A 10,923-nucleotide genomic window follows, 5' to 3' on the forward strand; every position below is an offset into this window, starting at 1 on the left:
AAATAACATCTTTAACAACGAATTTAACATCAAAATCGAAGAAAAATCTCAAGAATACTTAAGTTCCAAATTTCACAACCGAGGGTCCGATTCACGTCATTTGACCTCCGTTTCCTACCAAATTTAACAGGTTTGGCTTAAATCACATATAAGACCTGTACCGGGCTCCGAAACAAAAATACGGGCCCGATACTATCAAATTCCAAACATAATCCATTTCCAAAAACTCATATATATTCCAGAAAATAATTTTCTTTAAAAATTCATTTCTCGGGCTTGGGACCTCAGAATTCGATTCCAAGCATACGCCCAAGTCCCATATTTTCCTACAGACCATCCGGGACCGTCAAATCACGGGTCCGAGTCCGTTTACCCAAAATATTAACCGAAGTCAACTTAATTTCATTTTAAAGGTAAATTATATCATTTTTCACATATTTTCACATAATGGCTTCCCGGCTACGCGCTCAGACTGAGCACCAAATCGAAGTGATATTGAAAGAGATTTTTAAGGCCTCAGAACAAAAAATTTATTTCACATTCTCCACCTCTAAAACAACTGTTCGTCCTCGAACAGACATAAGAAGGAAGTACCTGAGTTGGGGAAAAGATGGAGATAGGATCCGCATATCAGACTTGGACTCCCAGGTCGATGCCTCAGTAGGTTGACCTCTCCACTGAACACGAACAGAAGGAAAACTCTTTGATATCAACTCATGAACTTGTCGGTCTAGAATAGCTACCAGCTCCTCCTCATAGGACAAGTCCTTGTCCAACTGGACAGTGCTTAAATCTAACATGTGAGATGGATTGTCGTGATACTTCCGAAGTATGGACACATGAAACACTGGATGCACGGCTGATAAGCTCGGTGGCAATGCAAGTCTGTAAGCCACCTCTCTCACTCTATCAAGAATCTCAAACGGGCCAATGAACCTAGGGCTAAGCTTGCCCTTCTTTCCAAATCTCATCACGCCCTTCATAGGCGACACCCAAAGCAATACCCGCTTACCGACCATGAATTCCAAATCACGAACCTTACGGTCAACGTAACTCTTTTTCCTGGACTGAGCTGTATGGAGCCTATCCTAAATAATCCTGACCTTGTCCAAGGCTTCCTGCATTAGATCCGTACCCAACAACCGAGCCTCTCCCGGATAAAACCATCCAACCGGCGACCGACACCGCCTACCATACAAAGCCTCATAAGGAGCCATCTGGATACTCGACTGGTAGCTGTTGTTGTAGGCAAACTCTACTAAAGGCAAAAACTGATCCTACGAGCCTCCAAAGTCGATGACACAAGCTCAGAGCATATCCTCCAAAATCTGAATGGTCCGCTTAGACTGCCCGTCCATCTGAAGATGAAACGTTGTGCTCAACTCAACTCGTATGCCCAACTCTCGCAGAACTGCTCTCCAGAAATGTGAGGTAAACTGCGTACCTCGATCCAAAATGATAGACACGAGCACATCATGAAGGCAAACAATCTCCCGGATATAGATCTCAGCTAACCTTTTGGAAGAATAGGAGACTGCCACAGAAATGAAATGTGCTAACTTGGTCAGCCTATCAACAATAACCCACACTACATCGAACTCCTCTAAGTCCATGGGAGTGCAACAACGAAGTCCATAGTGATATGCTCCCACTTCCACTCAGGAATCTCAATCTTCTGGAACAAACCATCGGGCCTCTGATGCTCGTACTTAACCTGCTGATAGTTCAAACGCCGAGCCACATATGCAACAATGTCCTTCTTCATTCTCTTCCACCAATAATGCTGCCGCAAATTCTGATACATCTTAGCGGTGCCCGGATGAATAGAGTACTGGGAACTATGGGCCTCCTCTAAAATCAACTCTCGGAGTCCATCCACATTAGGCACACAAACTCGACCCTGCAATCTCAAAACTCCATCATCTCCTAAGGTAACCTGCTTGGCACCTCCGTGTTGCACCGTGTCTCTAAGGACATACAAATGAGGATCATCATACTGTCGATCTCGGATACGCTCCAATAAAGAAGAACGAGTGACTGTGCAAGCTAACACACTGCTGGGATCAGAAACATCCAACCTCACGAACTGATTGGCCAAATCCTGAACATCCAAAGCAAGCGGTCTCTCACTGACCAGAATATAAGCAAGACTGACCATACTGGTTGACTTCCTACTCAAAGCATCGGCCACCACATTGGCCTTTCTCAGATGATATAAGATGGTGATATCATAGTCTTTCAACAGCTCCAATTACCTTTTCTCCCTCAAATTTAGCTCCTTCTGCTTGAACAAGTACTGCAGACTCTTGTGATCTGTGAACACCTCACATGCCACGCCATACAGATATTCAACGCATGAACAATGGCTGCTAACTTCAAATCATGAACCGGATAGTTCTTCTCATGAATCTTCAACTGCCGCGAAGCATATGCAATGACCTTGTCATCCTGTATCAACATCGCACCAAGTCCAATGCGAGATGCATCACAATAAACTATGTATGACCCTGAACCTATGGGCAAAACCAACACCGGTGCTGCAGTCAAAGTTGAATTGAGCTTCTGAAATCTTGCCTCACACTCATCCGACCACCTGAACTGGGCACCCTTCTGGGTCAACCTGGTCATCGGGGCTGCAATAGATGAAAACCCCTCCACAAACCGACGATAATAGCCTGCCAATCCCAAGAAACTCCAGATCTCTGTAGCTGATGCTGGTCTAGGATAGTTCTTGATTGCCTCTATCTTCTTCGGATCTACCTGAATACCCTCTATTGATACAAATGACCCAAGAATGCAACTGAACTCAACCAGAACTCACACTTCGAAAACTTAGCATACAACTGACTATCCCTAAAAGTCTGAAGAACCACTCTCAGATGTTGCTCGTGCTCCTCCCGGCTATGGAAATAGATCAAAATATTATCAATGGCGACTATCACAAATGAATCCAAGTAAGGCCTGAACACTCGGTTCATCAAATCCATAAAAGTTGTTGGGGCATTAGTCAACCCGGATGATATTACCAAGAACCTGTAATGCTCGTACCAAGTGCGGAAAGCTATCTTAGGGACATCGAATGCCCTAATCCTCAACTGATGGTAGCCAGATCTCAAGTCAATCTTCGGAAATACCTTGGCACCCTGAAGCTGATCAAACAAATCATCAATCCTCGGCAATGGATACTTATTCTTAATTGTAACCTTGTTCAACTGCCGGGCATCTATACACATTCCCATCGATCCATCCTTCTTCTTAACAAACAACACTAGCAAACCCCAAGGCGAAACACTAGGTCTAATAAAACCTTTTTCAAGCAAGTCTTGCAACTGCTCCTTCAACTTTATCAACTCGGGCGGGGCCATACGATACGTCGGAATAGAAATGGGATGAGTGCCCGGAGCCAAATCAATGCAGAAGTCAATATCCCTGTCGAATGGCATACCCGGCAGGTCTGAAGGAAATACCTCAGGAAACTCACGAACAATAGGAAAAAAATCAATAGAAGGAACCTCGGCACTAGAATCACGAACATATGCCAAATAGGCCAAACACCCCTTCTCGGCCATACGCCGAGCCTTCATATATGAGATAACACTATGGGTAGAATGACTAGGAGTCCCTCTCCACTCTAAACGAGGTAAACCCGGCAAGGATAAGGTCACAGTCTTGGCATGACAGTCCAAGATAGCATGGTAAAGTGATAACCATTCCATCCCCAATATGATATCAAAATCAACCATGTCTAGAAGTAACAAATCTACACGAGTCTCAAGACCTCCAATCACAACTATACACGAACGATGGACTCAATCTACCATAATAGAATCACCCACCGATGTAGACACATATATAGGAGCACTCAAAGAATCACTAGGCATGACCAGATACGGTGCAAAATAAGATGACACATAGGAGTATGTAGATCCTAGATCAAATAAAACTGAAACATCTCTGCTACAAAACAGAACAGTACTTATGATAATTGCATCGAAAGCCTCAGCCTCAGGCCTGGCTGGAAGAGCATAACATCGGGGCTGGGCCCCACCACCCTGAACTACATCTCTGGGATGGCCTGCTGCTGGCTGACCTCCACCTCTAGCTGCCTGACCTCCACCTCTACCTCCACCTCTAGCGCCTCTACCCCCACCCCTAACTGGCGGGGCGGGCGGTGGAACACCTGGCACCTGAACCATAGCACGGGAACCCTGTTGCTGCAACTGAATACCCTCTAATCTTGGACAAGCCCTCCGGATATGACCATACTCACCGCACTCAAAGCATCCACCTGAATGCTGCGGATGAGGAAAGTGAGACTAACCTTGGCGACCTGAATGACCACCCCAAAAACTCTGGAGTGGTGGTGCATTGATAGGAGTTGGTGGTGAACTGTAGGGCTACTGATCAGAATACTGTATATGAGAACCACGGCCACATGAAGAGCCGTGAGAAACCTGAAGTGCTGACTGAAAAGGCTTAGGAGGATGGCCTCTACCATATGAATCTCTGCCTCCAGACGAGGCACCACAGAATCTGCCTGAATGACGAGGCCTCTTGTCAGACCCCTGACCACCCCCCTGTGATAGAACCATCTTAACTCTCTTGGCCACATTAGCCGCCTCCTGGAAAGAAATCTCACTGTCCGTCTCCTTAGCCATCTGAAGTCGAATAGGCTGAATGAGTCCCTTAATGAACCTCCTCACCCTCTCTCTCTCTCTCTTGGTGGGAAGTATGATAAGAACATGACGGGCCAAGTCGATGAACCTGGTCTTGTGCTGAGTAACAATCATAGAACCCTGCTGGAGACGCTCAAACTGCCTCCGATAGATCTCTCTCTGAGTGATAAGGAGAAACTTCTCCAAAAATATCTAAGTAAACTGCTCCCAAGTCAAAGCTGGTGATCCGGCTGGCCTAGCCAAACAATAATCTCTCCACCAAGTCTTGGCAGATCCAAACAAGCGGAAAGTAGCAAAGTTGGCCCCATTGGTCTCCACTATCCCCATGTTCCTGAGAACCTCATGACAGTTGTCTAGATAATCCTGGGGATCCTTCGAAGATGCAACGTTGAAAGTAGTAGTGAAGAGCTTGGTGAACCTATCCAATCTCCACAAAGCTTTAACATACATGGCTGCTCCATCACCGGTTTGATCTACCATACCCGGCTGAGCTGCTCCAACTGGCTGAGCTGCTGGAGTTTGAAACTGGGGATCCATCTACTCTGGAGTGCGAGTAGCAGAAGTCTGGGCTACTCCTCCATCCTGAGAGACGGCTGGTGCTACAGGAAGCAAGCCTGCCCGGGTGACGCTCTCCATAAGGACCACTAGACGGACCAGAGCATCCTGGAGTACTGGGGTAGCAATAAACCCCACTACAACCTGATCTGGGCCCACCGGGACTGTCTGAGACGGAACCTCATCATCAAAGTCAACCTGAGGCTCTGCCGCTGGTGCTGCTACTCTAGGCTGAGCTCTACCCCTACCTCGGCCTCTAGCACGACCTCGGCCTCGCCCTCTGCCCCTCGTGGGAGCTACTACTAGGGGCTCGGGCTGTTGATTGGTGGATGAGGAAGTGCGTGTTCTTGACATCTGCGAAAGAACAGAGTAGAAATTCAATTAACATTGAGAAACCAAACTGCACGATAGTAAAGAATAAATGTGAAGTGTTTTCCTAACTTTGTAGCCTCTGAAGATAAATACAGACGTCTCCGTACCGATCCCTCAGACTCTATTAAGCTGTGAGTTGTAAGACCCATGTAACCTAGAGCTTTGATACCAACTTGTCACGACCCAGATTTCCTACCCTCGGAAATCGTGATGGCACCTACTAGTGAAAGCTAGGCAAGCCGACCATTTGAACAAATTACTTTTTCCCACCTTAATTCTTTAACGAATGTGAATCAACAGTTATAAACAGCGAAAATTTAAGACAAGCAAAAGAAAACAATTACACCATTTAAATAATTCCAACATGATTTCTTAAGCAAAAATTACCCAAGACTGGTGTCACAACTCCACAAACGGTCTAAGAATTCTACAAACAAGGTCTAAAAAATAAATACAACATTGTTTTTAAATTACATAAGTGAAACAGGAAGAAAAGATAGAGGGAGACACTAGGGCCTGCGGACGCCTGCAAGACGGCCTTGGATCACCGTATGGACTGAAGGCAGCCACCCAAGCTAAGGTCCAAAAGTTGCTACTCCGGGATCTACACACAGTACAGAGTGTAGTATCAGCACAACTGACCCCATGTGCTGGTAAGTGCCTAGCCTAACCCCGGCGAAGTAGTGACGAGGCTAGGACTAGACTACCAAATAAACCTGTGCAGTTATATCATATACAGCAGAAAATAAAGACAGAAATGTACAATTAAGGATGGGAGGGGGACATGTTGTGGGGAAATATCATTTACCAACAATAACTCAGGAGAAAGGCATAAAGAACAATTTAAAATTCGCAGCAGAAAGAGTAAGGAAAACTGTAACCAATCAATAACCACTTTTATCATTTATTGTTGTGGCGCGCAACCCGATCCATATCATTTATCACTATTGCGGCGTGCAACCCGATCCATATCATTTATCACTATTGCGGCGTGCAACCCGATCCAATTATAATGTTGTTGCAGCATGCAACCCGATCCAAATATAATATTATTGCGGCCTACAACCCGATCCCAATATACAATTCAACACCAATCATAAAAGAGTCCCAGCAATGGAATAATAAGGAAACAACACTATCCTGACAAGGGAATCGACAGTATAAGTAAATACGTCCCGGCAAGGGAATCAACTATAACCAAACTTATTCCAACATTTAACTTCACAAAAGAAACCTCAACTAGCACCAACACTCAACCATAAGCAATTTCCACGAGAATAATCATAATTCTTGCCCAACACAGAGAATCAACTTAGGTATTCGTAGTACTTATTAAGAATCACGATTTCAATTTAAGACTCACGGGCATGGTTGACACCAACGTATAGATACTCGTCACCATGCATATACGTCGTACTCAACAAATAACACATAGCAAATAGGACACGACTCATAATCCCTCAAGCTAAGGTTAGGCCAAACACTTACCTCAAACTTCTACGGCCAACTCAAGCCTCAAACACCGTTTTTCCTTTAGAATTCGCCTCCAAATAACGCGTATCTAGTCTAAATTGATTTAATAACATCAATAAATGCTAAAGAATTCGTACCCAATGCTTAATTATAGGTTTTCTATCATTTTTTCCAAAAAGTCAAAAATTGACCCCGGGCCCGCTGGGTCAAAACTCGAGGTTCGGACCAAAACCCGATCACCCACTCACCCACAAGCCCGAATATGCAATTATTTTTGGAATCCGACCCCAAAACGAGGTCTAAATCCCAATTAATCAAAAAGCCCTAACTCTACCCAATTCCCTAATTTCCGCCATGAAAACCCTAGATTTTAGGATGAAAATTGATGAAATGCAATGGGAAATTGAAATAAAAAGGTTTAGAATCATATACCAATGTTTTGGGGAAGAAATTGTTCTTTGAAAATCGCTTCAATGCTCCCAAATTTTGAAAATATGAAGTAAATGGGTTCTGCCCGTTTTTGCTTCTGTTTTAAAATCACTGGGCAGGCCTTCATCAGGTTCGCGATAGGCCTATCACATTTGTGATGGGTCAGGCCCAGCTGACCATCGCGTTCACAATCAGAAGCTCGCGTTCGCGAAGCTTCAGCTCCCAGAGTCATCGCATTCGCGGTCAGGTGGCTGCGTTCGCGTAAGGTAACTTTGAAATCCCTCCCCCAGGCCACTAACCCTACGTGTTCGCGAGGGCCTGGACGCGTAGGGTATTCCCCCCACAGCCTCGCGTTCGCATCCCAAGCTCCGTGTTCGGGAAGAACAATTTTCACCTAAGGGATATTGCCTTCTGCGTTCGTGAGTGAAGCCACGCGAACGCGAAGCACAAAATCCCTGTGCACCAGAAGCTGAAAACCTGCAACTTTTTCTAAGTTTAAAATCTATCCGAAACTCACCCGAGCCCTCGGGGCTCCAAACCAAACATGAATACTACCTCAAAAACATCATATGAACTTAAACGTGCGATCAAATTGCCAAAATAACATCTTTAACGAAAAATTTAACATCAAAATCGAAGAAAAATCTCAAGAACACTTAAGTTCCAAATTTCACAAACGAGGGTCTAATTCATGTCATTTGACCTCCGTTTCCTACTAAATTTTACAGGTTCGGATTAAATCACATATACGACCTATACCGGGTTCCGAAACTAAAATACGGGCCCGATACCATCAAATTCCAAACATATTCCATTTCCAAAAACTCATATATATTCCAGAAATAATTTTCTTTAAAAATTTACTTCTCAGGCTTGGGACCTCGGAATTCGATTCTGGGCATACGCCCAAGTTCCATATTTTTCTACGGACCCTCCGGTACCGTCAAGTCACGGGTCCAGGTCTGTTTACCCAAAATGTTGACCGTAGTCAACTTAAATTCATTATAAAGGCAAATTTTATCATTTTTTCACAAATTTTCATATAATGGCTTTTCGGCTACGCACCCGGACTGCGCATGTAAATCGAGGTAATACTGAAAGAGGTTTTTAAGGCCTTGGAACACAGAATTTATTTCTAAAACCAATGATGACCTTTTGGGTCATCACACAAGTAATACCAAGACAATATATTTATAAAATCAAATCCAAGGCAGAAACAAGAATATGAACGAAGTACTGCTAGCAAACTACGGAATTACCGATGGCAAGTAATAACAAAACAAGACATGCGAATATAGCAAACTAAGGAAAAAAGGGTACCGTACTAACACTAATATTATCGAACTAGAAAAGACAAAGGGAAACGCATGACTACCTACTAACCTTCTACCCTAATCTTCAACTTCCACACCCTTCTATCTAGGGTCGTATCCTCGGTTTAGCTCAAGTTGTGCCATGTCCTTCCTGATCACCTCTCCCGAAGACTTCTTTGGTCTATCTCTACCCCTCCTCTCACCTCCCAAGATCAACCTCTCACATCTCCTAACTGGGGCATATGCGCTTCTCTTCTTAACATGCCTGAACCATCTCAACCTCGCCTCACGTATCTTTGCCTCCACAGGGGCCACTCCCACCTTGTCCCGAATAACTTCATTCCTAATTTTATCCAACCTAGTATACCCACACATCCATCTCAATATCCTCATTTCTGCTACTTTTATCTGCTGGATATGGGAGTTTTTTTACTGGCCAACACTCTGCCTCATACAACATAACCGGTCTAACCACTACCTTGTAGAACTCACCCTTAAGTCTGAACGGCACATTCTTATCACACATAGTCGGTCTGATTAATGATGTTAGATAAATAAATTAAAGATAGAATAAACAGCCAAACCTGTAGTAATATTGAGTTCGAGCTCGGTTATAAGCTTAACAAGTAGCCTGCCTTCGGTTCGGAATCAAACACTTATGAAGAACTATGAGCAAAATTAAAAACTTTGAATAACTTTTTGAAGCAGAGAAAACATATGTATATTGCCTTGGTATGCATGTTACAGAGTGTTTATTGAATAATAAACCTCCTCTTTATATAGTAGGGGAGTTTTACCCTAAGTACAATTCTAAGAAAGATAAAAATGTCCATTTTCGCTAATCATTGATCTGTTGTCGATACAGGCCGAGATCTACGCCGAGATATCTGGTTGGGCATGGATATCACGGCTCTTTGTTAATCGTGTGCGAGCGTTTGGTAATGCTTTCAGAGGTCTTGGAACTCGGACTAGATCCGGGGGGAGCGTGGTCTCGATGGCTCCGAGGGTAGGTGTTTTATTCGGGCCTTGATACGAGAGGCTCTCACCTTCGATTTTGATTCCTTGTAGTTACTTCCTAGCTTCGTTTGCCACATCGAGAAATCGGGGTGCCCATTAACCTCAGTTTTACCCGTATACGCACATACAGAGGAAAAATTGTGTCCGCACTTGTTGTTTAATTATATTAATTTAATAGATACATGATATATATATATATATATATGATTTATTCTTCCTACTTAAATTCTTGGCTTTAATAATATTTTTTTGAAGCACTTCTTCTAGAACATTTTTGGATAAAGGAGAAAAACCCTCTAAAAACAACTATCAACCAAATAAGTTTATATTTTTCTGAAACTTTACCCAAAAACATTTTGAAAATATTTCCCCAAAATATATTCCTCGAAAACAGTCTAAACGTGACATTGATTTTGTATATTTGCATAGATGCCCCCAAAACTCTCAAGAATTTAGAGCATGCATCATATGAAGTCTTTCAATATGGCCCTACAACTATCTCATACAACTGATTTTGCACCTCAAAAATAATTATCTTACACATGTCCTTTCAAAATGATGTGATTTAGCCTCTTTCGAAAAATGTTAATGAAGTGATTTTTTTTATTTCAAAAATAGCACGCCTGTGAAAAATAACAACAATAACGACAACAATAACATACTCAATAAATTCCCACAAATAGAATCTGAGGAAGGTAGTATGTACATAGACTTTACCCTAAAGGCTGCTTTCGATATATCCTCGAATAAAGAAAAAACGGAAAAAATAGCGGCAACAAGCAATAAGAACAACAATATCTTAAGACAACCTACGCGAAAGATAGAAATCAAATAATAGGTAGTAATAATAATCGAAGAATAAAAGGATACCATATTAGCACTAAAATTACCAGCACGGGAAAGAAAAAGTAAAACGCTCGGGCTACCTACTAACTTTCTATCCTAATTCTCGACCTCCGCACTGTACTATCAATCTACAAAAATAACAACAATGAGATCCAATATTTCATGACATTTAAAAAGGGACATATTTCCTATGCCTTTTTCATGTATATATTCATATTCACTAAGCTTTATAATAGGTCTAT

The sequence above is a fragment of the Nicotiana sylvestris genome, chromosome 7 (genome assembly GCF_000393655.2).
Source record: "Nicotiana sylvestris chromosome 7, ASM39365v2, whole genome shotgun sequence".
NCBI lineage: Eukaryota > Viridiplantae > Streptophyta > Magnoliopsida > Solanales > Solanaceae > Nicotiana > Nicotiana sylvestris.